Raw genomic sequence first — 26,981 nt, forward strand, 5'->3', positions numbered from 1 at the left:
TGTTAGCTGACAGATCCTACTGTGAACAAAGAGCTTCAACTACTGAATACCCTAATCCTCCAGGAAAAGTACACCAAAAAAAAAAAGAGAGGACATTTTATGACAGAATCACTCATTTATCTCAAAACCAGAACAAATAGAAAACAACACCAGTAAGGGAAGTTATGTGTTTTTCTGACCTCTATTGCAGAAACAAAGAAACTGAGCAGATTGCAGACATGTGGGAGCCAGCACTGTATAGGAAAGGGTTAATGAATCAAATGCAGTACTACTTTGATAACTGGATTGAAAGTAGACTCTTAATAAAACCAAATTATTTCTTCCTCAAGGCAACCATTAGCTACAAAGGAAAAATGATTTCATATCCTTGGTCCATAAAGAAGTCACATTTATTCACATTCTCAATGTACTAAAAGAGATTTTAAACTGTCACAATTAAAATTTTATGCTTCCAAAAATATCATATGATCAATGCACTTAACTTAAAGCTTTAGGTATTAATAACTTCATTTAGACTTCTTAAAAAACCAACAACAACATACTTTCTAGAGTGCAAAATGCTTCTTATTAAATACTTCAATAACACAAAAGCAATTTGTTTTTAAACACAGGAATCCTTTTCTGAAGGATTATCACCACAGAGACATCCATTGCCGGCAATGGACATTGAACAAAACTGCCAGCTCGGTAAATGCGAACATTGCCACTGTGCATTCAGTTTCTTCACCTCCCCAGATTCATTTGTACAAACTCATTGTCAGACTCTGGTACTGCACATATATGCATCACAAAGAAGTCTTGTGCACATCCTTGGATTCTTCTGGAGTCCAAGGAATGTAGGTCTTCCAGAGACATTTTCAAGTACTCGCCTACTTCTGGGCATGGGGTAACTTGAGGAATGTTGAAGCCATTCTGACCATCATCCCAATCAGCCATGTTGTCAAAGAAGAGCCAGGCAGAGGCATCTTTCCCGTACTTCACAAAAGCAACATAGTGGCTTGTTTCTATGCAGAGAACAGTAAACAACTCCATCTTCTGGCAGGGTATGCAGCCGTGTCTCCAGTCCCAGTCAGGCAAGTCTTTGGGAAGTGACACTGGATTATAGTTATGATTCACCCTCTTGGGATGAAGGTGGACTTGAGCATTGCAGGCTTTATAAAACTGTTTGATTTTTCCAGCTGAGATGTCAGGATCATCATAGCATTCTCTACATTCATACATTGCAAGTCCTCCACATATATGGCACTGCCTGGGAGTGTCTTCAAGTAAATCTGTTATATTTAATTCCAGAGAAGGAAAATTTTTTAAAAACAGTTTAAAGTCTTTTCCAAATCGAGGCATTGGAATAATCAGACATGAGGGTGCCTCTGCAAACTTCAGGCTACTGTTGATAAAAGACCATTCTAACAACTGCTGAATTGTAGGAACTCCAACTTTCTCATTTTTTTTCCATAAAAATTTGATAGAAGTAACAATCTTGTACTTTTTGACCTGCTCATCTTATTTTTAACAATGGTTCTACCCTTAAAATATGATGAAACAGGATATTCAAGAATTCTTCAGGATCTTTTTCTTCAGAGGTAAATCGTGATACAGCCTCAACTTTTTCAAGTATTTTCCTCAGTTTCATAATTTTTGGTGGCACACACATATCCATATATTCTCAGAGGCTTAACAATTTCCATCCTCAGTAGTTCTTGAGTTTCACTATAATATTCTACACCATTCTTTTCTTTGGGTCTAAGTAACCCAGTGTCCAGAACAGAACTAAAAGCAAATAAGCATAATAAGGTCGAGTCTAAGTAACAAGAATTATAATGACCCTGGATACCTTTCTTCTTTCCAATCATTATCTCTAAACCTTCTTTTACCATTTTTCGTGGAGTGTTTTCTTCTACTACTGCACTTAAGTAGCTTCCAAATGTTAAATTTACAGTGTTCAATCTGATTGGAAACTGGCTGCAGGGAGGCAAACCTGGAATCAGGCCTGCAGCTCTTTAGTTTAACAAACAGCGCCTTCTTCAGGGCACAGGTGAAATAGCGAGTGCCCTTAAAGTTCCCATCTGTGCAGCCTGCACACTCTTCTTTCAGTTCCAGTCCAGCTAATACTTCATTGAGCCCTGGTGGCTGACCAATCCAATGGATCACTCCATAGAAAAGAGGATTCTCTTTAACTTCAGCCAGTGAGCCTACTTCCAGACCATGTGAGTTTCCAGAAGACATGGCCAAGGGTGGGCTCTCTTGGACAGGTGCATTGTTTAGTTCTCCCATCACAGACTGAACTGACAGAGAAAGCAGACTGTGGCCAATACTTCCATTGGTGTTGGGCATCTTTGTCAGACTAAATGGTAAAGAGTGAAACCTGTTCTCATTGGATAATGAGTTCATGGAAGGAGGCTGCAGTGGTGGTGAAGAATGTACAAAGTCCAGAGATATCTCTGTAAGTGATTTTGCAAGGTCTTCAGCAACTTCATCAATATACCATGTACTTTTTATTTGGATCGTGGTTGTGAATCAAAAGAAGACCCATTTAAGGTATAAAATAATTCAGATCTGTTTCTGTTTCCAGGGTCTGAGGTAGATCCTGTAACCTTTGGTTTATTATGGCTGGATGAACCTTTGTCCCCAACACCTCTTGATGTAAAGGCAGGTTTGGGAGGCCTCCATTCCTGTGTCATGCTCTCTGGGATGATATCACTGACGTGCAAGAGAAGTGTACTTTCAACACTCGCAAAACTACAGAGCTGCACTCCATTAAATCTTCCATCCCAGTTGCCAATAGGATTGTCCATGTCCACACCAACAAAGTACCCTAAGTCTTCTTTTCCTGGCAAAAGACCACAGAATATAACTGTTCCAGATTCTAGAGTTTCTCCAACCTTCAGAGAAACTCTGGAGTTTATTTCCAAAAGAGGAAGTTCAACTCGCGTTGCATCCACTGGACCTGCATAATCACTTTCCAATACATGGTCGTCATCTTCTATGATTTCCAGCTTGTCCAATGCAACAAACACTCCACAATCTTCATCACACTGAAAAAGCTGTTTCCCTTGATATAGCCCATCTGTGAACCCTTGGCCATGACCTTCTTCCAGCAATTCTACTCCAAAGAATATCCCCGACACTGTCCTTTCTGCTAATAAGGGTCCTCTGAAGTGTACAACTCCAGGAAATTTTTCTTCCCCAGATCTCAACTGTACTTTCACAGGGCTGCCCACAGCTATTTGAAGGCCTTTAGTTAATCTGTTTCTGTTTTTAAACAGGCTGAACCTCTCCTCACAACTGGTAATTGCCAAAAGTAGCTCTGTGAATTTTTCACGTATTTCTACAACATCCTTTTCATCAACAAAGAGAACTGCATGAGGTTGCTCTAAAATTTTTAATCCAATCTGATTTTTCTTGCGTTTTGCAGAAGGAATGCTTGAATGCCCCAAAGAACAGTCTTGGATATACTGTCCTATACTTCCCTTTGGTACTTTAAGCAGCTTTTGTGTCTGTTTATCTGTAATACTGCATTCTTGAAGAAGCAAATAAAAATTCAACTCTTCCCAGCAGAATGAGGTAACTTTTTCTTGGCTCCATAAGCCTGAACTCATTGTGGTATAACTTTAAAATAGTAACTCAAAAAAAAGGGAACTACTATTAAGTTTTTCGTCAAACCGCAATAGATAAATTCATCGTGAGCCCCAGAGCACGTTTTTAGCAATTTGATGTCCATGCTGTAAAAACATAGAAAATCAAAATGCCTTGTCTCAACAGAGCACATCTTTCAACTAAAGAACTCCGGGCAGTTGTGTAAAATCATTCTCACCCTGCAAAGGGGGAAACCGGGACTCCTGACGCCAACTTGGGCGGTCGGGAGCCGGCCAGAGGCCCGTGCCTCAGTTTCCCCATCGGTAAATGGGGCCGAAGGGGGAGACTGCGTCCAGCGCGGCTCGCACCCCAAGTTTTCTCTTCTCCGGAGCTCGCGGCGGCGGCGACCAAGTTCCCACGACCCGGGACCCCTCCCGGGAAGGCCGGGGGGTGGGGAAGCCACCCCCCAGATGGATCTTAATCCTCTTACTGGAGTCCTTTATAAGAGGATGAAATATATAAAGACATAGAAACAGAGAGAAAGACACAGAAGCTGAGAAAGAAAACCACAGATAGAGCAGCTAGAAGCTGAAAGCAAAGAAACCCAGGAGAGAGCAGAGAGCTCAGCAGATGCTGTCATGTGACAGAAGGGCCCAAGATCACTGGTAACCTGCATTCAGAGAGAAAGCATTGCCTGCTGATACCATGATTTGGACATTTTCATGACCTCAGAGCTGTAAGTTTGTAAAGCAATAGATCCCCATTCTAAGTGCCAACCCAGTTGTGGTATACTACATTTTGGCATCTCTAGCAAATTAAAACAGCTTCTATGAAAATTCATATACAGGTCTCTATGTGGCCAATATCATTTATCTAGGGTAAATACCTAGTAGAGGAATTGCTAAATCTGTGGGGTGACCATAGATTGTCCAGTATCAGCTCAGGTTTAACACTGGAAATCCCATGTCCCAGAAAACCTCTCAATTCTGGGATAGTTGGTCCCACTAATTGTGCTTAATATCATTAAGAAACTGAAAAACTGTTTTCTACAGTAGCTGTACAACTTTTAATTTCCATAAGAAATGTATGAGAGTTTCCTTGTGCCTTGGGTGTAAAGTCTAAGAAACCATTGTCTAGTACAAGATCCTGACATTTCCTTCCATTCTTATTTTTTAGTGTTTTTATCAAGGGAGGATGCTGGATTTTTTCAAATGCCTTTTCTGCATCAATTGAAATGATTATATGTTTTTTTCCCCTTCACTTTGTTAATGTGGTGTATTACATTAATAGATTTTCTTGTGTAGAACCACCCTTGCATACCTGGGATAAAACCCAATTGATCATGGTGTATAATTCTTTTAATGTGCTGCTTGATTTGATTTTCAAGTGTTTTGTTGGGGATTTTTGCATCTATATTCATAAGAGATATTGGTCTATAGTTTTCTTTTCTTGTGGTGTCTTTGTCTGGCTTTTTGACAGTGTTACTCCAATTTTTTTGGAAGAGTTTGAGCAGGATTGGTATTAATTCTTCTTGGAAGGATTAGTAGAATTCACCTGTGAAGCCATCTGGTCCTGAGCTTTTCTTTGTTGGGAGACTTTTGATGACTGCTTGTAATTGGTCTGTTGAGATCTTCTGTTTTTTTGAGTCAGTGTAGTTTGTGAGTTTCTAGGAATTTTTCCATTTCATCTAGGTTGTCTAATTTGTTGGCATACAGTTATTTAGAGTATCCTCTTATATCTTTTTTATTTCTACAGGATCAGTAGTAATGTCCTCCCTCTCATTTTTTATTTTGTTTATTTGCATTGTCTCTCTTTTTTCTTTGTCATTCTAGCTAAGGTTTTGTCAATTTTATTAATCTTTTCAAAGAACCAATTTTGGTTTTGTTAATTGTCTCTATTTTTTATTCTTAATATCATTTATTTCTGCTCTAACCTTTGTTATTTCTACTCTGATGCTTGCTTTGGGGTTAATTTGCTGTTCTTTTTATAGTTTCTCCAGATGTGCAGTTAGGTCTTTTATTTTAGCTCTTTCTTTTTTCATGTAAGCATTTAGGACAACGAATTTCCCGTTCAACACCACCTTCACTGCATCTCTTATGTTTTGATATGTTGTGTTCTCATTTTCATTTGTCTCAAGATATATACTGATTTCCCTTGCAAATTCTGCTTTGATCCATTGATTTTTTGAGAGTGTTATTTAACTTCCATATATTCGTGGATTTTCCAGCTCTCTGGCTGTTATTCATTTCCAGATTCATTCCTTTATGATCAGAGAAGATGCTTTGTATAATTTCAGTCTTTTAAAATTTATTGATACTTGTTTTATGATCCAAGATGTTGTGATCCAAGATGAAGAATGATTCATGTTAACTTAAGAAGAATGTATATCCCCCATTTTTGGGGTGCAATATTCTCTATATGTCTGTTAGGTCTATTTCATTTATCATATTATTCAAGTTCTCTGTTTCCTTACTGATCTTCTGTCTAGATGTTCAATCTATTGATGAGAGTGGTGTATTGAAGTCTCCAACTATTATTACAGACATGTCTATTTCTCCCTTCAGTTTTTCCAGTGTTTCTCATGTATTTTGGGGCATTGTCATTAGGTGCATAAATATTTATGATTGTTATCTCCTCTCCATGAATTGCCCCTTTTATTAACATATAGTGTCCTTCTTTGTCTCTTACAACAGCTTTTGATACAGTCTATTTTGTCCAATATTAGTATATCTACCTCAGTTCTTTTTGATTACAATTTGCATGGAATATCTTTTCCATGTTTTCACTTTCAACTTATTTGTACCTCTGGGTCAAAGGTGAGTCTCTTGTAAACAACACATAGTTGGATCATGATTTTTTATCCATTCTGCAAATCTATGTCTCTTGATTGGGGACTTTAATTTGTTAACATTCAGTGTTATTACTACAAAGGCAGTACTTCAACAATTTTATTCTTTGGTGATTATATGAGATATCTTTTTTTCCTCTTTTCCTTTATTGCAACTTCCTTTTCTGTATAGTTGGTTTGTTGTGATGTATGTCACTGATCCCTTCTCATTATTTTTTCTGTGTATTTTAAAGTACTTTCTTTGCTGTTACCCTTGGGTTTGTATTACACAGCCTACATTTATAAGCTACTAATTTGAAAAGATGCCATCTTAAATTCAATAGCATACATGTTCTCTGTTCCCATATCCCTGTTTCCCCTCTTTATGTTTTCCTCCCTTTGCCAGTTTGGATATATTATGTTCCCCAAAAGCCATATTCTTTAATGCAATTTTGACCTCTTGATTGATTGTTTCCATGGAGATTTCACCTGCCCAGTCAGGATGGATCTTGATTAGTTTACTGGAGTCCTTTAAAAGGAGCCAACTGGGATGCTTGTGAAAGCTCTGAGATGCTAGCTCAGAGTTTGCTCCAGAGAAGTTAAGGGGGGGACAAAATGCCCCAAAAGCAGCTGAGAGAGGCATTTTGGAGCAAGCCATTGAAAGATGATTCTTGGAGATGTGGACAGAAGGATGTTTGTAGATGCTAAGCTAAGAGATGCTAGCCCAGAAATTGCTCCAGAGAAACTAAGAGAGTATGTCCAGATGGTTAGAGGCACAGGAGCTGAAGAGCCTAAGAGAGACAAGCCCAGGGACATTTTGGAGAAAGCCATTTTGAAATGCAACCTGGGAACAGGAAATGCCAGCCATGTCCCTTCCCAGCTGACAGAGGTGTACCAGACCCTATCGACCATTCTTCAATGAAGGTATCTTTGTGTTGATGCCTTAGTTTGGACACTTTTATGGCCCTAGGACTGAAAATTTGTAACCAAGTAAACCCCCTTTATAAAAGTCAATCCATTTCTGGTGTTTTGCATAACGGCAACATTAGCAATCCAGAACACCCCCACTTTGTCACTTTATAATTTTGCAAGCCCATAACCATCTTTTTCTTGTTCAATTGTATTATGACTCTTATAGAAATTAAAGAGTAGAGTTGTATACTGACTATAGGCTTCCAAAAGTACTCACACAGCCTGTGTCTTCCACATCTTTCAGTTGTAATCAACTGTTATTATGCTTTAACATTGTTGGTGTGGTGGCAAGGTAATGGGGAGGGAGAGAATTCTATAATAGTCCAAGTAAATACCAGTCTGCTGGTTTGCCTATGTCTCTGGCTTATGAACATCACAATTGTTTCTTTTTCTATAGCTTGAGCCCCCTTACTTGAGACAAGAAGGCTAGAGAGGCTGGAGTGAGAAGACTGCCCTTCAACTAAAGCTTTGAAACAAGGCTCTGGTAAATTCCTTCCTCCTGGAATGCAGACCTTTTCTATGAGAAGTCTGTCATATTTTACAAGAATTATTCTTCTTTCAAACTGACAGTGCCAAGAGGGGTCTTTCTCAGCTCTTGACCAGGAGAACTTTTTGGGTTTACTGAAATAAGAGCCTAAGAAACTGTGGGAGGCCCTTAAGACCATGGCTGCCAGGAGTTTCATACTTTCCCTCTATCCCAAACTTTTTGTCAACCAACTCATCAAAATTATCATTTAAAGTTTCCTACCGTTTGCGGCTCCAATAATTCCTGCTCCTGGCTATCAAATCTAAACCGTCTCTCTTGATTCACTTGCGTCTTGAGATTTTGTGGTGGCAGTTTGCCCTGTGACCTCTCTTCTCTGATAAATCCAAGAATATTCTTGGATTTTCAGTTTGTGCAGTTTTTTCTTGTAAGTATAAGAGTGACAAGTTCCAAACTCTTTACATGTAGAAGGTGAAACTATAAGATCCTACATTTGATTTTTTATATTGATTTTGTATCATGTGACCTAGCTAAGCATACTTATTATTTGTTGCAGGTTTTTTTTTTTTTTTTTTGTAGATTTGGTAGGATTATTTACCTAGACAATCAAGTCTTTTGATAATGAAGTCAGTTTTACTTTATTCCTTTCCAGTTTTGTTTGTTTTTCTTCCTTTATTGAACTAAAAAGGACATCCAGTACAATGCTGCACAGAAATGGTGAGAACATATATCCTTGCCTTGGACCTGATATAAGAGAGAAAGAATTCAGCCTTTAGTAATTCGGTATGATATTAACTGTTGCTTTTTCTATTTTTTTTAGCAGATCAAGGAAATTCACTCCTATTTCTACTTTTGTTTACATTTACTTGATTGGGTGTTGAAGTTTTTCAAATGATTTCTCTGAAACCATTGAGAAGACTGTATGATTGTCCTTTCATAGTTCTGTAATGTTTTGAATTACACTGATTAAATTTTTTAAAGATGTTAAGCCAAATTTGGAGGTTTACTATAAACTCCATGTGATCATAAAGTAGTATCATTTTTATATATTACTGGACTTTATTCAATAATATTTAAAGGGATTTTACACTAATACTCATGAGGAATATTGTTATGTACTTTTATTTTTTTGTAATGTTTTCATCTGATTTGCTTATCAGAGTAATGCTGGATACATGGAATAAGTTTAAAATTATTCTTTCCTCTTCTGTTTTTTGTAAAATTTGCATGGAATTGATTTTATTTCTTCTGGAATGCATAAGGTGCACCCCATAAATTTTGATATGTTGTGCTTTTAATTTTACTCAGTTCAAATTATCTTCTAAATCCCTTGTGACTTTCTTTTTGCCTCATGTATTATGTACTTCTACATATGTGGGGATTTCTTTTTGACTCATGTATTGTTTTGCTTCTACATATGTGGGGATTTTTCAAATATCTTCCCAATATTGATTTCTGACTTAAGGCTCTTGACATCAGAGAACATACTCTATTATGTCAATCCTTTTAAATTTATTGAGAATGTTTTATGACCAAATATATGGTCCATCTTTGGAAATGTTTTGTGTACCCTTTAAGAAAATGTTTATTCTGCTGTTACAGGATGGAGTTTTCTAAAAATATTAATTTGGATAAATTGGTAGTTATGGATTTTCCATTCTCTTACATGATCACTTATTGCTTGCTTACTTGTTCTATCAATTATTGAGAGAATGTTATTGAAATCTGTGAGAATAATTGTAGATTTTTCTATAATATTCTTTGTTCTTAAGTCACCCTTTGCAAAATATTAATACATTCACTCCAACTTTTTAAAATTACTGATAACTTTATATCTTTTTTCATCTTTTCACTTTTAACCTGTATTTATCTTTATTTTTAAAGTTTTTGCATGTTTTCCACATCTTCCAGCTGTTCTTTCTTCACTTTTTCCTCATTTTCTGCTTTATCTTGTATTAAATATTTTAAATATTATTTCATTATATTTTCTGTATTGGATTTTTAGATATATTGCTTTTGTTTTCATTGTTTTAGTGATTTCTCTAAGATTTACTGTATGAAAATTAAATTTGTCATGTTCTACCCCCAAATAAATATTATAACATTTTATATTTATCATAAGTTCCTTACAATTGCATTATTTTGCCTCATCATATGTTGTCTTTCTGCTATGTCATATATTTCACTTTTATGTTAGAAACCCATAATATGTTCCTCATTTGTACCTTAAATAATTATATTTTAAAGAAATTAATAATTTTAAAAATTATTTGTGTTGGAGCACAAAACAAGTCTTAATATATTTAAAAATATTGAAATTATACAAAGCATATTCTCTGATAATAATGGAATTCAACTAGAAATCAATAACCACCAAAGAACCAGATCTTTCACAAATATGTGGATGTTAAACAATACACTCCTAAACAATTAGTTGGTCAAAGAAGGAACTGCAACAGAAATAGACAAATATAGAGAGGTGAATGAAAACAAGAACACAACATATCAAAACCTATGGGATGCAGTGAAGGTGGTGCTGAAAGGGAAATTTATGGCTTTAAATGCATAAATTAAAAAGCAAGAAAGAGCTAAAACCAAAGAACTAACTGAATGACAGAAGAGGCTAGAGAATGATCAGCCAATTAACCCTAACACAAGTAGGAGAAAAGAAATAACAAACATTAAAGCAGAATTAAATGAGCTGGAGAATAAAAATACCAACAGGGAGAATTAAAAAAAAAAGTTGGTTCTTTGAGAAGATCAACAAGATTGACAAACCCTTAGCTAGACTCACAAAATCAGAAAGAGAGAAGACCCAAATAAAGATAATCAGAAATGAGAGTGGGATAATTACAACAGATCCTGAAGAAATAAAAATCATAAGAGGAACAACTGTATGCCAACAGGCTAGACAATTTAGAGGAAATGGACAATTTCCTGGGAACACATGAACAACTTAGACTGACCCAAGAAGAAGTAGAAGACTTCAGCAAACCAATTGCAAGTAAAAAGATCCAATCAGTCATCAAAAATCTACCTACAAATAAAAGCTCAGGGCCAGATGGCTTTACATGGGAATTTTACTAAACTTTAGAAAAAGAATTGACACCATTCCTTCTCAAATTCTTTCAAAAAATTGAAGAAAAAGGGACACTATTTCACTCATTTTATGATGCTAATATCGCTCTGATCCCAAAAACAGATAAAGATACTACAAAAAAAGGAAAACTATAGGCTTATCTGTCTAATGAATATAGATGCAAAAATTCTCAACAAAATACTTGCAAATTGAATCCAAAGGCACATTAAAAAAATCATACACCATGACCAAATGGGGTTCATTCCAGGCATGCAAAGGATGGTTCAACATAAGAAAATCAATGTATTACAGCACATTAACAAATCAAAAGAGAAAAATCAAATGATCATCTCAATAGATGCTGAAAAAGCATTTGACAAAATCCAACATCTCTTTTTGATAAAAACTCATCAAAAGGTAGGAATTGAAGGAAGTTTCCTCAATATGATAAAGAGCATATTATGAAAAATGCACAACCAGCATAGTACTCAATGGTGAGAGACTGAAAGGCTGTCACCACTGTTATTCAACATTGTGCTAGAAGTTCTAGCCAGAGCAAAACTGCCAAGACAAAGAAAAGAAGTATCCAAATTGGAATGGAAGAGGTATAACTGTCATTATTTGCAGATGATATGATTGTATATTTAGAAAATCGTGAGAAATTGATGACAAAGCTACTTAAGCTAATAAATTCAACAGAGTGGTGGGATACAAGATTAATGCACATAAGTAACTAATGACCCCATACACTAATAATGACCTAACTGAAGAGGCAATCAAAAAAAAATTCCATTCACAGTAGCAACTAAAATATCAAGTACCTAGGAATAAACATAACCAAGGACATAGAAGACCCCTACATGGAAAATTACAAAACTTTACTAAAAGAAATAAAAAAGGACCTAAATAGGTGGGAAAATATTCCATCCTCATGGATAAGAAAGATAAATTTCATTAAGATGTCAATTCTACTCAAAGTGATCTACAGATTCGATGTATTTCCAATCAAAATTCCAACAACTTAATTTGCAGACTTAGAAAAGCTGGTTATCAAATTTATTTGGAGAAGAAAGGGGCTTCAAATTGCCAAAAACATCCTAAACAAGAAGAACAAAGTAGGAGGACCTACACTTTCAGACTTTGAAGCCTACTATAAAGCCACAGTGGTCAAAACAGCATGACATTGGCACAAAGATAGACATATTGATCCATAGAATTGAATTGAGAGTTAGGAAAGAGACCCCCCAGATTTATGTTTGGCTGATTTTTGATAAGGCCCCCAAATCCACTGAACTGGGACAGAACAGTCTCTCCAACAGCTGGGATTGGGAGAGCTGGGTATCCATAACCAAAAGAATGAAAGAGGACCCCTACCTCAAACCCCATACAAAAATTAACTCAAAGTGGATCAAAGACCTCAATATAAGAGATAGCACAATAAAACTCTTAGAAAATAATATAGGGAAACATCTTCAAGACCTAGTAATAAGAGGTAGCTTCTTAGACCTTACATTCAAAGCACAAGCAACAAAAGAAAAAATAGATAAATGGGAACTCCTCAAAATCAAAAGTTTGTCTGCCTCAAAAGACTTTGTCAAAAAGGTGAAGAGGCAGCCAACTCAATGGGACAAAATATTTGGAAACCATATACCTGATAAGAGAGTGATATCCTGCATATATAAAGAAATCCCAAATCTCAACAACAATAGTACAAACAGTCCAATTATAAAATGGGCAAAAGATATGAAAAGGCATTTTTCTGAAGAGGAAATACAACTGGCTGAAAAACACATGAAAAAATGTTCATTTTCACTAGCCATTAGGGAAATGCAAATTAAAACCTCAATGAGATACCATCTCACACAAATAAGAATGGCTGTCGTTAGGCAAACAGGAAACTACAAGTGCCAGACAGGATGTGGAGAAATTGGAACTCTTACTCATTGCTGGTGGGAATGCATAATGGTACAACCACTGTGGAAGACAGTTTGGTGGTTTCTCGGATAACTAGATATCAAACTACCTTATTATCCAGCAATTCCACTTCTCAGTATAAACCCAGAAGATCTGAAAACAGTTGATCCAAACAGACATTTGTACATCAATGTTCATAGCAGCATTGTTCACAATTGCCAAGAGATGGAAAAATTCCAAGGTCCTTCAACAGATGAGTGGATAAACAAAATGTGATATATATATATATATATAAAATATATGATGGAATACTATGCAGCAGTGAGAACAGTGAGAAGGAACAAGGTCCTGAAACATACGGCAACACGGATGAACCTTGAAGATATAATAATGAAATAAGCCATACATGAAAGGAGAGATAGTGCATTTTACCAAAACTATGAACTCCCTGAACAATGTAAAATCAATGTCTAATAATGTAGAATATTGGGGACCTAGTGATAGACAGAAGCTAGTGAAGGGGGAATGATAATCTAATATGTTCAGATATGATAATGAGGGTGAATTCAAAGGCATGGGAATTGATAGGGCTTATGATTGTTTGTTAATAGGATTGTAAGTATCAGAGCTGCATTGAAGGCAAATAGGATTGAAAGGGTTGTTTAAAGGCATATACCCCACAGATCAGCACTCCAAATATAGATATGTGCTTGCATGATATACTTCTAAGATAGTACACTGGTACATAGAGTTGACAACAGAATGGTATATGGGAAAAATCTATCTATTGTATACTAGGGATTATAATTAATAGGAATACCTTACTAGTACCATACAAATACTAGGGATAAATAATTAAGGGCTGGAAAGTGCTATTGGGTATTTTGGGTCATGAGAATTGTTTAAATTGGAGAGTGATGCGGATTGTACAACTCTGTGATGATAATGTATGTTATGGATGGATTATCATGGACATAACACATGCTTTGTGAATTTAGGAACCCCCTACTTTATAAGTTAAGCCCTCCATCTTGAGGCTTACTCTTGTGAAACTTATGGTTGTAAAGGGGAGGCTAAGCCCACCTATAATTATACTTAGGAATCACTTCCTGAGAACCTTTGTTGTCACTCAAATGTAGACTTTCTCTCTCTAAGCCCAGCTATGCAAATAAATTCATCACTGTCCCCCCAACATTGGACAGAACTCTGCAGGTGAATGAGTCTCCTTGGTGAAGCGGGACATGGATTCCAGGAATGATCCTGACTCTGGCATTGAGGGGCTTTTAATGTCTTCTCAAAGGTTACTCTTATGGAAGATCCAGCTAGATATCCCAAATGGCCACAGTATGCCATGACCTTACCAACAGTAGTCCCCAAATACCTAGGTCTCTCTCTGAGATTCTATAAAAGATTCACTCATTAATTTTTATCTCCCACAAACTTAAATCCACCAGAGTTCCTATGCCACACAATTTCTAAAACCCAGAAGCAACAGCCTCTTTAAAAACAACAATCAGATGCAGCCCCCTTCCCCACAATGTTAACACTCTCTTTCAATATGAACAAGTTAGGGTGGTCGCTGCCTAGACACATGTGAAGATTGAGAATGTGATTAGACATGAAGAAGGGGCAGCAACAGACAAGATAGAATTTAACAAAAGATTCGGAATACTGAATCTCCATATAATTGATTTTTTCTTAGTTTCTAAGGTATTAGAATAGCTAGAATGAAAGAACTGAAATGGTGGAACCATAACCCATAAGATTCTTTGAAATTAATTCTATAGATCCTTGTTAAATTGTACTTTGAAAGTTATCACCTTTTGTATGTATGTTACATTTCACAATAAGGAAATAACTGAAACTATGGTATTGCAACTCATAACATTTTTGGAAATTTCCTCTATAACTACTTGTTAAATCATACTTTGAATGTTATTACCTTTTTGCATATATGTTATATTTCACAATAAGAAAATAACTGAAACTGTGGAACTGCAACTCAAAACAATCTTTGAAATTTGCTAACTACTTGTTAAATTGCACTTGGAAAGTTATTACTTCTATGTATATGTTATATCCCACAATAAAAAATTGATTTTAAAAAATTATGCACTTCCCCTATTTTAGCAATTTCTGGTGTTCTTTATCATTCCACTCTATAGATACAAATTTCCACCTAGAATCTTCTTCATTCTGCCTGACCAACTTCTTTTAACTTTTCTTGTGATGGTCTGCTTGTAATGAATTCATTCAGGTTTTGTAAGCCTAAAAAAGTCTTTCCATTGTCTTCTTTTTGAAAGGTATTTTGTTTATTGTGATATTCTAGAGTGACAATACTCTTTTCTTTTGATATTTTAAAGATATATCCCCCACTGTCTTCTGGCTAGCATTGTTTCTGATAAGAAGTCTACTGTTAGACTTTGCTTTGTTCGTATGGAGTGTGAACTTTTTCTTCCTTTAATTTTTATATATTCTTTATCCCTGGTTTTCAACAATGTGATTATAGGGGACTTGGTGTGGTTTTCTTTGTGTTTCTTCTGCTAGTGGTTTGTTGTTATTGTTAGATTTGTGGGTTTATAGTTTTTATAATATATAGAAAAGTTTTGGCTATTATGTTTTCAGATATTAGTTCTGTCCTTCCCATTCCCTAATTTCCTTCTAGGATTGCAATTTGGAGTGCATATTAAATGAAATGATATTGTTTCACAGCTCACTGAAGCTCCATTCTTTTCTCTAATGCCTTCGTCTCTCTTTTTTATTTGACAATCTATATTTCCATATGGTTGAATTCCACAATCTTTTCTTCTACAATTCTATTTTGTGGCTAATCCCATCCAGTACATTTTTATTTCAGATATTGGAAGTTTGTCTCTTATTTGTAACTTTTTTCTCAATTTTTTCCCCAGTTTTGTAATTGGTTATCTTTTCAGGACACTGCCCCTGTTACTATATCTTGCACAAAAACAGAAGTTTTTCAATCATTTTTGTTGCTGATATTGGGTCTCAAAATGCAGGTTGTGGGTACCTGGGGATCCCCTAAAATTTTTCATTGGTCCTGAAGCTCAAACCAATTTCTTAAAAATACTTAGATGTTATTAGTATTTTGCATTGTGTTGGTTGGCATTTGTGCAATGGGGAATAAGCAATGATGAGTAAAAATTTTGGCATTTTAGCAGAAATCTAGGTAAGAGCACCAAATTGTATTGGCAGTTATTGTATTCCTTGATTCCATGCACTTGTATTGAAAAAACATTCCAGTTTCATTTAAGATGTCCTTGATGAAGCAATACAATTTCATGAAATCTCTATTCCTGTGTCCATGACTTTTTAATGTACTGTGCTATGAATTAGAGAGTATTCATAAACACTTTATGCTGGAGGTAGAAATTCAAGAATGGAGGTATGAGAAGCTCAGGGAAAGCCCTCCCAACATCTTTTATGGTGGTTAAATTAGAAGAGACTATCATTGTTAATCTCTGATGATTGATCAAATGCTTACAATAAATTGAGAAGCTTTTATTCAAGAAAATCTACAGAAACTTGATAAGAATAAAGGGAGATCATGGCCTTTGAGTTATAGACTGCACACATTCCCCCACATATCCACATCACAGAAAGTCTGTTCTAGCAAGTTCTAGATAGTTTCCATCTCTTCCATATCCCTTGGATGGAAGAGCTAATCTGAGTGGATTTGCTAGTTGGTTAATATTGACAGATCCCATTTTTTACAGTTACATGCTCTATAAGGCCTATATAAAGTGACTGGCTGCATCTGGGTGGCAGTTCCAGTTCCACAACCCTGATTTCAACTATATACAAGGGCATCTTGTGAAGAGCGTAGAGTCCTTCCATTACAACTCTGTTAGGGGAAATCTGCTCCATTGGCCCAGTCACCAAGTTTCACCTCCAGTATCTACCAGCTTCTGGATGTAAGAGATGTTTTGGGGACCTTCAGTACCTGGTGAACATTGGCAGATCACATATTCCCAGGCTGTAGGCTGGTAAAAATCTATACAAGGCAGTGCAGACCACCAAACAGTAGCACCAGTCTCCTTCCTTCATTCTCCCCTGCCTACAACTCCTGCACCATAGGAAGAACACAGGTGTAGTAGCAGGAGAAGAGTGAGTTCTCCATTCTGCCTCCCGCTTCCAGCTCCTGTTTTATAACACAGAGTTTCCTAACAGTGTAGGGTAAGAGCAAACCTCAGTGACTAACAACATCCTGATCTTGACTTTATTTGGGTCAGATTGTGGGGCAATTTATGTCCCAGGACATTGTTGAAAACAATAGAGCATACAGTTAGCAATCAGTGGAAGCTAACAGCTGGATGGGAAATGAATAAAGACAGAAAAGTAAGAAACTTAAAGGGAAGATTAGGAAATGAGACAGTCAAAAAAAGCATGTCTAAAACCCCAGTTATCTTTGGTGGTTTGGAATGCTGTGTTCATACCCAAGGCTGCATTCTCTTAGGAACAACAATTAGAGGGAGCTTCTGAGTTACGGGTGTCTGGCTGAATATAGGGCAAGCAGGTGAAATATCTGAAGAGTGAAAGCAGTCTCAAAGCCAAACAGATCCAGTGGAAATATATAAAAACTTTCTTGATCAGGGGATTTAAGTACAATCAGTGACTTCTGTGGGGGGACTTGATCTGTGGGGGGACTTGATCAGGGGACTTAAGCGCAATGGTTGAACTCTATATAGTGTTGAATTGGGGGCAACCCTTAGGAAGCCATGGTGAATAGAAATTAGAAAAAGTTAGTCAGAACATCAGATGCTACAACTGCTGGAGACATAGATGTCACTGAGCTAGTTCAGGCGAATCATTAAGCAATTAACAAGAAGCAAATAAACAACAAGAAGCCCTAGGAGGTGGGGGTTCAGTATCCAGAGTTGCTACAATATACTATCCAAAATATCCAGTTTTTTTTTTTTAAATCATGAGTCATCCAAAGAAACAGAAAAGTATAACTCATACATAGGAAAAAAGGCAGGCAACAAAATCTGCTTTTTTGAGGGCTCATATATCTCACACAGCAGAGAAAACATTCAAAGCAGCCATTACAAATAAACTCAAAGAATTAAAGGAAACCATGCTACAAGAAGTATAGTAAAGGAAAGGATTCCAGAATGGAGGCATGAAGAGTTTCACAGACCCTCCCTCTCTCAAGAGAAAAGACTGTTGAAAATTATTTTTAGAAACAAACATTTAAGGTCTCTGAAAATTGTCCTAGAGAATGGAGCAAATAAAAAATATTTGTTCAAGAAAGCCTACTAAATCTCTGTAAGAGTAGTGAGAAACTATGCCATTTGAGGCACAAATTGCTCTCTCCTTCCAACCCCGCTCCTACCCCCCCACCCCCACTCCCTGCAGCAACCCAGCTCCGTGAGACAGAAAGTGCAATTTTAGCAAGTACAGCTAGGAACACAGGGCTCCCTCTCCCCTTAGCTCACAGTCCAGGGGTACAGTATCTCTTCAGGAAGGGCAAGCCACCAGCATTTCTCATCCCCAACAGCTTTGTGTTGCAGAAGCTCTATTCCAAGCAAGAGCAGTTGAGAGGTCTGGGATTCTCGTCTTCCCAGCATCAACTGTAAAGTGAAAGATCTACTCCATGCATGGAAAGCAATGAATATGGGGTACCAAATTCCTCCACCCCAGCTTTCGTTCGGAGTAGAAGTTTCTTGCTAGGAGAGGCAAGCTAAAAAATAATGGAGGCTACTACTTCTATCCAGCACCCCACTGATGAATCAGGGTGTCACTTCAGGAGACATTCAAAACTCTAAAAAGGTAGATGGAAGAAGATGGAAACATAGAGAGGAGTGGAAGCTGGTTTGTCCCCCTGGAACAACTAATAACAAACCAGGAACAACTAGTAAATAATCTGGAATCACTGAGGGGGAACAAACGTGACTGTCCACTCATCATACACCAATTTGAATTGGGAGGAATGCCAGAGATCATAGCATAAAATCTTTAAGTAAGAACTGCAGACCCAAGCTGGGAGCCCCTCCCCCTACAGCCCAAACTGCAAAGCCTCATGGTGACAGAGAGCAGCACCCTCCAAGCAAATGATTATAGCTCAGCTGAGCTCCAACTAGGGTTTTAATTAGCAAATGTGGACTGCTCAATAAAAGCGATGAATCCCCCAAAAGCAGAGGCTTTTGCTTATGACTGACCTTGGAGAGCTGGAGAGTGACCACTGACTGGCCTAGAAGGGGGATTTCTGTCCGTTTTTCAGCTCAGTGGAGAAAGCTTCAGCCATTTTCAGTTCTCAGCACTCTGACCCAGACAAGGGTGGAGACAGCACAGGCAGAGACACTATTCAAATGTAAATGACCTCTCCCTAAGAGGTCTATCTTCCCTAAGAGGAAAGAAGTGGTGCCAAGCTCTACTACCCACCTTCCATTCAGAACCAGACCCCAGAGCATGGAGGAAAACAGCCATGGACCACACCACCTTAAACAGTCTGGAGCTAAAGGCTGTCAGATGCCAACTGCTGGGCGTAAAAGCACGGTGACTTGAGGCCTCACAGGGTGTACCAGTCTTCTAAGACACTCTCAGGGAAACAAGATACTATTCCCTCCTTCCAAGACCTGAGGCCATTCCAGTCTGGGAAAACCTGATTGGGGTAATGAAGGAAACCAGATGCCTAGACAACAGATAACTACAACTTACACTAAGAAAAACAAGGTTATGGCCCAGTCAAAGGTATAAACTTACACTTCAACTAAGATACAAGAATTTAAACAACTAATACTAACTCAATTCAAAAAGTTTAGGAAAGATATGGCAAAAGAGATGAAGCATATAACGAAAACACTGGGTGTACCTAAGGTATAAATTGAAAGTTCAAAAAAACAACTGGTAGAATCTATGGAAATGAAAGGCACAACACAAAAAAGATGAGAGACACAATGGAAACATACAAAAGCTGATCTCAAGAGGCAGAAGAAAACACTCAGGAACTGGAGAACAAAGCATCTGAAAGCCTACACACAAAAGAAGAGATAGAGAAAAGAATGGAAAAATACGCACAACATCTCCAGGAACTTAAGGAAACACGAAATGCAGGAATGTACATGTCATGGGTGTCCCAGAAGGAGAAGAGAAGGGAAAAAGGGCAGAAGCAATAATAGAGGAAATAATCAATGAAAATTTCCCATCTCTTATGAAAGACATAAAATTACAGATCCAAGAAGCACAGCATACCCCAAACAGAATTGATCTGAATAGGCCTATGCCAAGACACTTTTAATCAGATTATCAAACTTCAAAGTTAAAGAGAGAATCCTGAAAGCAGCAAGAGAAAAGTGATCCATCACATAGAAAGGAAGCTTGATAAAACCATGTGTGGATTTCTCAATAGAAACAATGGAGGCAAGAAGGAAATGGGGTGATATATTTAAGATACTGAAGGAGAAAAACCACCAACCAAGAATCCTGTATCTGGCAAAACTGTCCCTCAAATATGAGGGATAGCTTAAAATGTTCTCTGACAAACAGACAATGACAGAGTTTGTGAACAAGATGCCTGTTCTACAGGAAACACTAAAGGAAGCACTGCAGACAGAAGGGAAAAGGCAGGAATGAGAGGTTTGAAAAAAAAATTGGGGAGATAGTAGCACAGAAATGTAAGTACACTGAACAAAGATGACTGTGAGCATGGTTGAAAGAGGAAGGTTAGGATCATGTGGGACACCAGAAGAAAAGAGGAAAGATAAAGACTTGGACTGTATAACTCAGTGAAAGCTAGGGTGCTCAGTGATTGTAATAAAAGGTTCAAATATGTTTTTACATGAGGTAGAACAAATGAATGTCAATGTTGCAAGGTGTTAAAAATAGGGTGGGATTGGGGGAAATACAATCAATGCAAACTAGAGACTATAATTAACAGAAACATTGTATTATGCTTCCTTTAATATAACAAAGGCAATATACCAAAGCTGAATGCTTATGGGGGGGACATAGGAAAAGGGTATGGGACTCCTGGCATTGGTGATGTTGTCTGATTCTTTATTCTACTTTAGTTTGATGCTATCTTTTCTTTTGTTGCTTTCTAGCTGTCATGTTTTTTCTCTCTCTCTCCTTTTCTTTTTCTTTTATCCCTCTACCTTCTTTGACTCTTCCTCCTTCTTTGTGGAAGAAATGGAGATGCCCTTAAATAGATAGTGGCAATGGTGCTGAGTGCATAGATATGTGGCTATACAAGGAACTGCCAATTGTTTACTTAGGATGGGGTGTGTGGTGTGTGAACAAAGCCATCTTAAAAAGAGATGGGTTGGTTGAAGAAACCTTGAGGGCACTATATTGAGCGAGGTGAGACAGACAAACCGGAATGGATGTTGCAGGGTCTCACTTATGTGAACTAATTATAATATGTAGACTCATGGACATGAAAGATAAGTTACCAGGATATAAAATGAGGCTAAAAAATGGGGAGTGGTTGCTTATTATGAGCAGAATGTTCAACTTGGTGAACTTAAACATTTGAAAATGGACAGATGTGATGGTAGCAAGTTGTGAGAATAACTAACAATGCTGAATGGCATGTGAAGGTGGTGGAGGGGGTGGGCTCAGAGTCACATGTGTCACCAGAAAGAGGGTTGGAGTTTAAAAGATGGGAATGTATAAAACAGTGAATCTTGTGGTGGACAATGTCCATGATTAACTGTACAAATATTAGAAATCTCTCTCATGAACTAGAACAAATGCATGACACTATAACTTGAAGATAATAATAGAGGGGCATATAGGAAAAATTATATACCTATTGCAAACTATATACTGCAGTTAGTAGTATTTTAACATTCTTTCAGCAACAGTAACAAATGTAGTATACCAAAACTATGAATCAATAGTGGAGGTGGGGTGGTTAGGGGTATGGGAGGATTTGAATTTCCTTTTTTGTCTTTATTTTCTGGAGTAATGAAAATGTTCTAAAAATTGAAAAAAATTAATTGTTTTAATTGATGCACAGCTGTATGATGGCACCATGGGCAATTGATTGTACACTTTGGATCTTTGAATAATTGTATGGTATGTGAACAATCTCAATAAAAAGAACTCTAAAGAAATAGTGTAGATATTTTGCACAAAGGGAGAGGTGGGCCATAAGAAAAGAAATTTCTGTAGCACTCCCAAAGGGAAATGACTTTATTTGGAACAGAACATGGAGAAGTTCAAGCTTAACTTGTGTTGGTGAAAATAATGGAGATTTGGGTAGTAAGCAATTAAGAGGAGGCTGATAGTTTGATGAAAGCAACAAATTAAACCATATGCCAGCTAGAAGTTTAACAGAGAGAATCATGGAAAGGGACAAGTAAGTACCCTCCTGTTGTCAAAGCACACCTCAGAAACTGGCCTCAAAAACTACCAAGCAAATGGTCCCAGATTTAATTGGATCAGGTTGTGGAACAATTTATGCCTCAGGGCAGTGTTAAAAACAGTAGGACAATTAGTCAGCAATTAGTAGAGGCTAACATCTGTGGGTGACACTAACAGAAACAGCATAACAGAGATCAGGAAGAGACAGTCAAAGAAAGCCCTACTAAAACCACTGGGAACGTGTCTTTGTATATGTCCAAGGCTGTACCCTTTGATGAATGACATCTGAGACCATACCCTGTGGAGGAAATGGACTTAATGAACCAGTCAAGCCAAGTTGCTAAAAAATAAAAGCAAGCAATAGAAACAAGCCCTGAGAAAAGCAGTCAATATCCAGACTTGTTACAATATATTATGCAAAATGTCCAGTTTTCAACAAAAAATTACAAGTCATGCAAAGGAATTACCAGAAAAGTGTGACCCATACACAGGAGAATAAAAACACAGGCAACAGAAACTGAATTTGAAAAATTCCAGAAGTTGATGTTAGGAAACAAAGACTTCAAAGCAGTTATTATAAAGAACTAAAGAAAACTATGTCTAAATAACCAAAGAAAGGTATGATGTCAGTGTTTCATCAAACAGAATAACAATACAAATATATCAATTATAATAACACAAAAAAGGAAATTTTGGGGTTTAAAAGTACAAAACCTAAACAAAAAGTTTGCAAGAGAGACCCAATAGCATTTTTGAGCTGGCAGAGGAAAATCAGTGAACATGAACATAGATCAATTGAGATTATGCAAGCTGAAGAATGGAAAGAAAAATGTGGAAGAAAATTAACAGAGCCTCAGAAAAATGTGGGACACAACTAACCACACAAACATATGTGCAATGAGAATACCAGAAGGAGAGAAGGAAGAGAAAGATGCAGAAAAATACTTTGAAGAAATAGTGGCAGAAAACTTCCCAGATCGGATGAAAAATATTAATCTACTCATCTAAGAAGTTTAACAAACTTCAAGGTTAAACACAAAGAGATACACAACCAGAACATCATTGTCAAAATGTTGAAAGACAAAGACAAAATTTTGAAAGAAAAAGAAAATGGCTCATCATATAAAAGGGAACCCAATAATATTAACATCTGGCCTTTCATCAAAAACAATGGAAATCAGAATGTAGGGAGACAACATATTCAAAGTGCTGAAAGGGAAAGAAAATGTTCACCAAGAATTGTATATCAAGCAAAAGTTTCAAAAATATAGGCAAAAATAAAGATATTCACAGAAAAACAAAAAAAAAAATCTGAGAAGAGTTGTTGTTAGCAGATCCATGATATAAGAAATACTAAAGGAAGCTCTTCAGGCTGAAATCAAGTGACACAAGACAATAATTCAATTACACATGAAAACAGAGATGGTCAGTAAAGATAATTATGTAGGTGTTCTAGTTTGCTAATGCTGCCCTTTTTGCAAAACACCAGAAAGGGATTCACTTTTATAAAGTGGGTTTATTTGGTTACAAAGTTACAGTCTTAAGTCCATAAAGTGTCCAAGGTAAGGCATCAACAATAGGATACCTTCACTGGAGAAATACTATTGGCATCCAAAAAACTTCTGTTAGCTCAGAAGGCACATGGCTGGCATCTGCTTGCTCCAAGGTTGCATTTCACAATGGCATTCTGCAAAATTTCAGCATCAGCTTTCAACGGCCATCTTCAAATTTCTCTCTAAGCTGCAGCATGCATCTGGGCCTGCATGAGAGGTAACTCTGGTAGGCACTCTTACGCACAATATAGACAACCCTTTTTAGGTTGTAATGAATTGGAATAGCTAGCAGTAAATACCTGAAACTATCAAACTACAACCCAGAACCCATGAATCTTGAAGACAATTGTACAAAAATGTAGCTTATGAGGGGTGACAATGTGATTGGGAAAGCCATATGGACCACACTCCCCTTTGTCCAGTGTATGAAAGAATGAGTAGAAAAATGGGGGCAAAAAAAAAAGGCACCCAGTGTTCTTTTTTACTTTAATTGTTCTTTTTCACTTTAATTTTTATTCTTATTATTTGTGTGTGTGTGGTAATGAAAATGTTCAAAAATTAATTGTGGTGATGAATGCACAACTATATAATGGTACTGTGAACAATTGAATGTACACTTTGTATGACTGCATGGTATGTGAATATATCTCAATAAAAATGAATTAAAAGAAAAAAAGGTACTCCAGTAAATCAATCAAGACCCACCCTGAAGGGGTGGGGCCACACCTCCATAGAAATAATCTAATCAAAGGTATTACACACAGTTGGGTGGGTCACATCTCCATGGAAACAACCTTCCCATCTGATAGAGGTGTCCCAGATGCTGGTGGCCTTTCTTCAGAGTCCAGGTATCCTCCTGTTGATGCCTTGATTTGGACATTTTCATAGCCTAAGAACTGTAATTTGCAAGTTAATAAATCTTCATTGTAAAAGCCAATCCATTTTGGGTATATTACATTCCAGCAGCTTTAGCAAACTGAATCAACCTCTTTTGGATATCTGTTTTCAGAAAAAAAAGAGAAAAGACCACTCTAAAAAGCAAAGATCATATGGGGTCTTTTTAATCATATAGTTTTGGGGGAAGAAAGTCTTTAGTCCCTCTGAGAAATAACTCTTTGAGAACAAGGAATACCACCCAAGATATTCCTTTCCAAAATGAAGGTAGATGCTTGAAAGAAAGAAAAATATATGAAACTAAGAACTTTTAGAGAGTGTATGCTTATTCCTGCATGGCAGAGAAGAGGAAGGACTCATCTCCTTCACAGATACTATCAATTTAGGGGTAAAGTTGCCCATTTGCTTGATTAACTGAGAGTGGTTTTCTATGAGCACTGTTTTATTAACATTGGAAAAGTGAGAACAGGAGGAAGGGTGGGTAATATGACACTGGTCTTATTTGCTCTGTTATTAATATATCACAAATCCTCACTTCCTGATAAACACACACCCAGCTGGGTCTGAGATGCCTTGGGAAGAAATTTAATGTCATGGTTGGGCCATGGGCTCTGGAGTTGAACCGCCCTGCTTATCCTAGCTCCACAGCTATATAAACACTCTTTCAGTGTCTTGATTTTCTCATCTGTAAAACTTATCCCTCCAGTTTCTTAAGATTGTTGTGTCCATATAAGGCTTTAATTGAACATGTATCCATTCAGCCATTTCAGAGCAAATCAGGATTGGAGGTGCAGATATCCAGGAAAGATCTGTGAAAAGTCCTACTGTCTGATGGTTTGGACCCCTGTGAACTACATGCAAAACCAAAAGTTTTTTGCATAATTTGTATGAACAGAACCACTACCAACCTGGACTGAAAGGGACAGAGAGGGGACAAACTGAAGGAAGAATGATTTCAAGGGCAGAACAATGGAAGTTGAGATCCCCTCAGGCCAAGAGAGCAGGCTTACCCACATGTGTGGAAAGGGCAGGTTTGCCCTGGAGCTTGGAGGGGGTAAGCTTTCTACCCCATTGTTCAGGAAGAGTGCTGCCTCCTTGATGCTCAGAGAGGGTGGGGTCTTTATCCCAGTGTTTGCAAAGAGTCTGGCTGCCCCTTGATACTTGGAGGGGTAGACCCTCTGCCCCAGCATTAAGGGAGAGCCTGTGTGTTATCCTGGTGCTTGGAGAGAGTGGAGCCATTGCCCCAGTATTTGGGAAGAGCATGGCTGCTCTGCAAGCACTTGGAAGGGGTGGAACTGCCAGTCAGTCAGGCCCAGAGGACAAAAATCTCATCTATAGATGACTTTCAGACCTTGAAATTTAATGGAGCTTTTCCTGCTGGGTTTCAGAATTGTTTGGGACCTGTGACCCCTGTTTTCCTTCCAACTTATCCCATCTGGAATGGAAATATTTATCCCATGGCTGTCCCTCATTTGTATATTGGAAGCAGAAAACTTATTCTCTAGGTTTCACAGGTCCACAGACAGAGGGAATTGTGTCTCAGAACAGAGCATGCCCAAAACAGATTGTGATGAGTCTTTGTACTTAGCATTGTTACTAAAATGACTTAAGACTTTTGGATGTTGTGATGGAATGAATGTATTTTGCATGTAGAAAGAACATGTCTTTTTGTGTTCAAGAGGGTGGAGTGTGGTGCTTGTAACTGTATGTACCCCAGAAAAACACGTTCTTAAAGTGAATCCATTCCTTTAAGTGTGAACCCATTGTAAGTAGAACCTTTTGATGAGGTTACTTCATTTAAGGTGTAGCCCACCTCAGCCAGGATGGATTTTTATTCTATTACTGGAGTCTTTTATAAGCAGAAGGAAATTCAGAGGGTAAAAAGCCACAGAGGGAGCAGCCAGAAGGTGAGCATGAAAGGAACCTAGAAGAGAATGGAGAGACCAGGAGATGCTATCATGTGCTTCATCATGTAGCAAACTAAGGACCAAGGATCACCAGCAGCTAGCCTCTGAATGCCACTCTTTGGGGAGAAAGCATTGCCTTGATGATGCCTTGATTTAGACCTTTTCCCTAACTTCAAACTTGTGAGTAAGTAAATTTCCATTGTTCAACCTGACTCATTTCATGGTATTTGCTTGAGCAGCCTGGGAAACTAAAACAGGTGCCAAGTCCATTCAGTGGGGAAAGAATAGTCTCTTCAAAAAATGTTGCTGGGTAATCTGGATATCCATATGCAAAAGAATGATGGTGAACTCCTTACATTACACCACACACAAAAATTAAGTCTAAGTGTAACAAAGACCTAAATATAAGAACAAAACAATAAAACTCTTAGAAGAAAACATTCTGAAACAT

General features: G+C 37.4%; 2 pseudogenes; one reads left to right on the forward strand and one right to left on the reverse strand.

Moving 5' to 3' along the window:
* Nucleotides 1-737: 737 nt before the first annotated feature.
* Nucleotides 738-3,596, reverse strand: LOC119523356 (annotated as a pseudogene).
* Nucleotides 3,597-3,900: 304 nt separating this feature from the next.
* The window catches only part of LOC119522431, a 28,353-nt pseudogene continuing 5,272 nt past the window's right edge, over nucleotides 3,901-26,981 (forward strand).

This window comes from Choloepus didactylus, chromosome X (genome assembly GCF_015220235.1).
Source record: "Choloepus didactylus isolate mChoDid1 chromosome X, mChoDid1.pri, whole genome shotgun sequence".
Classification (NCBI taxonomy): Eukaryota; Metazoa; Chordata; class Mammalia; order Pilosa; family Megalonychidae; genus Choloepus; species Choloepus didactylus.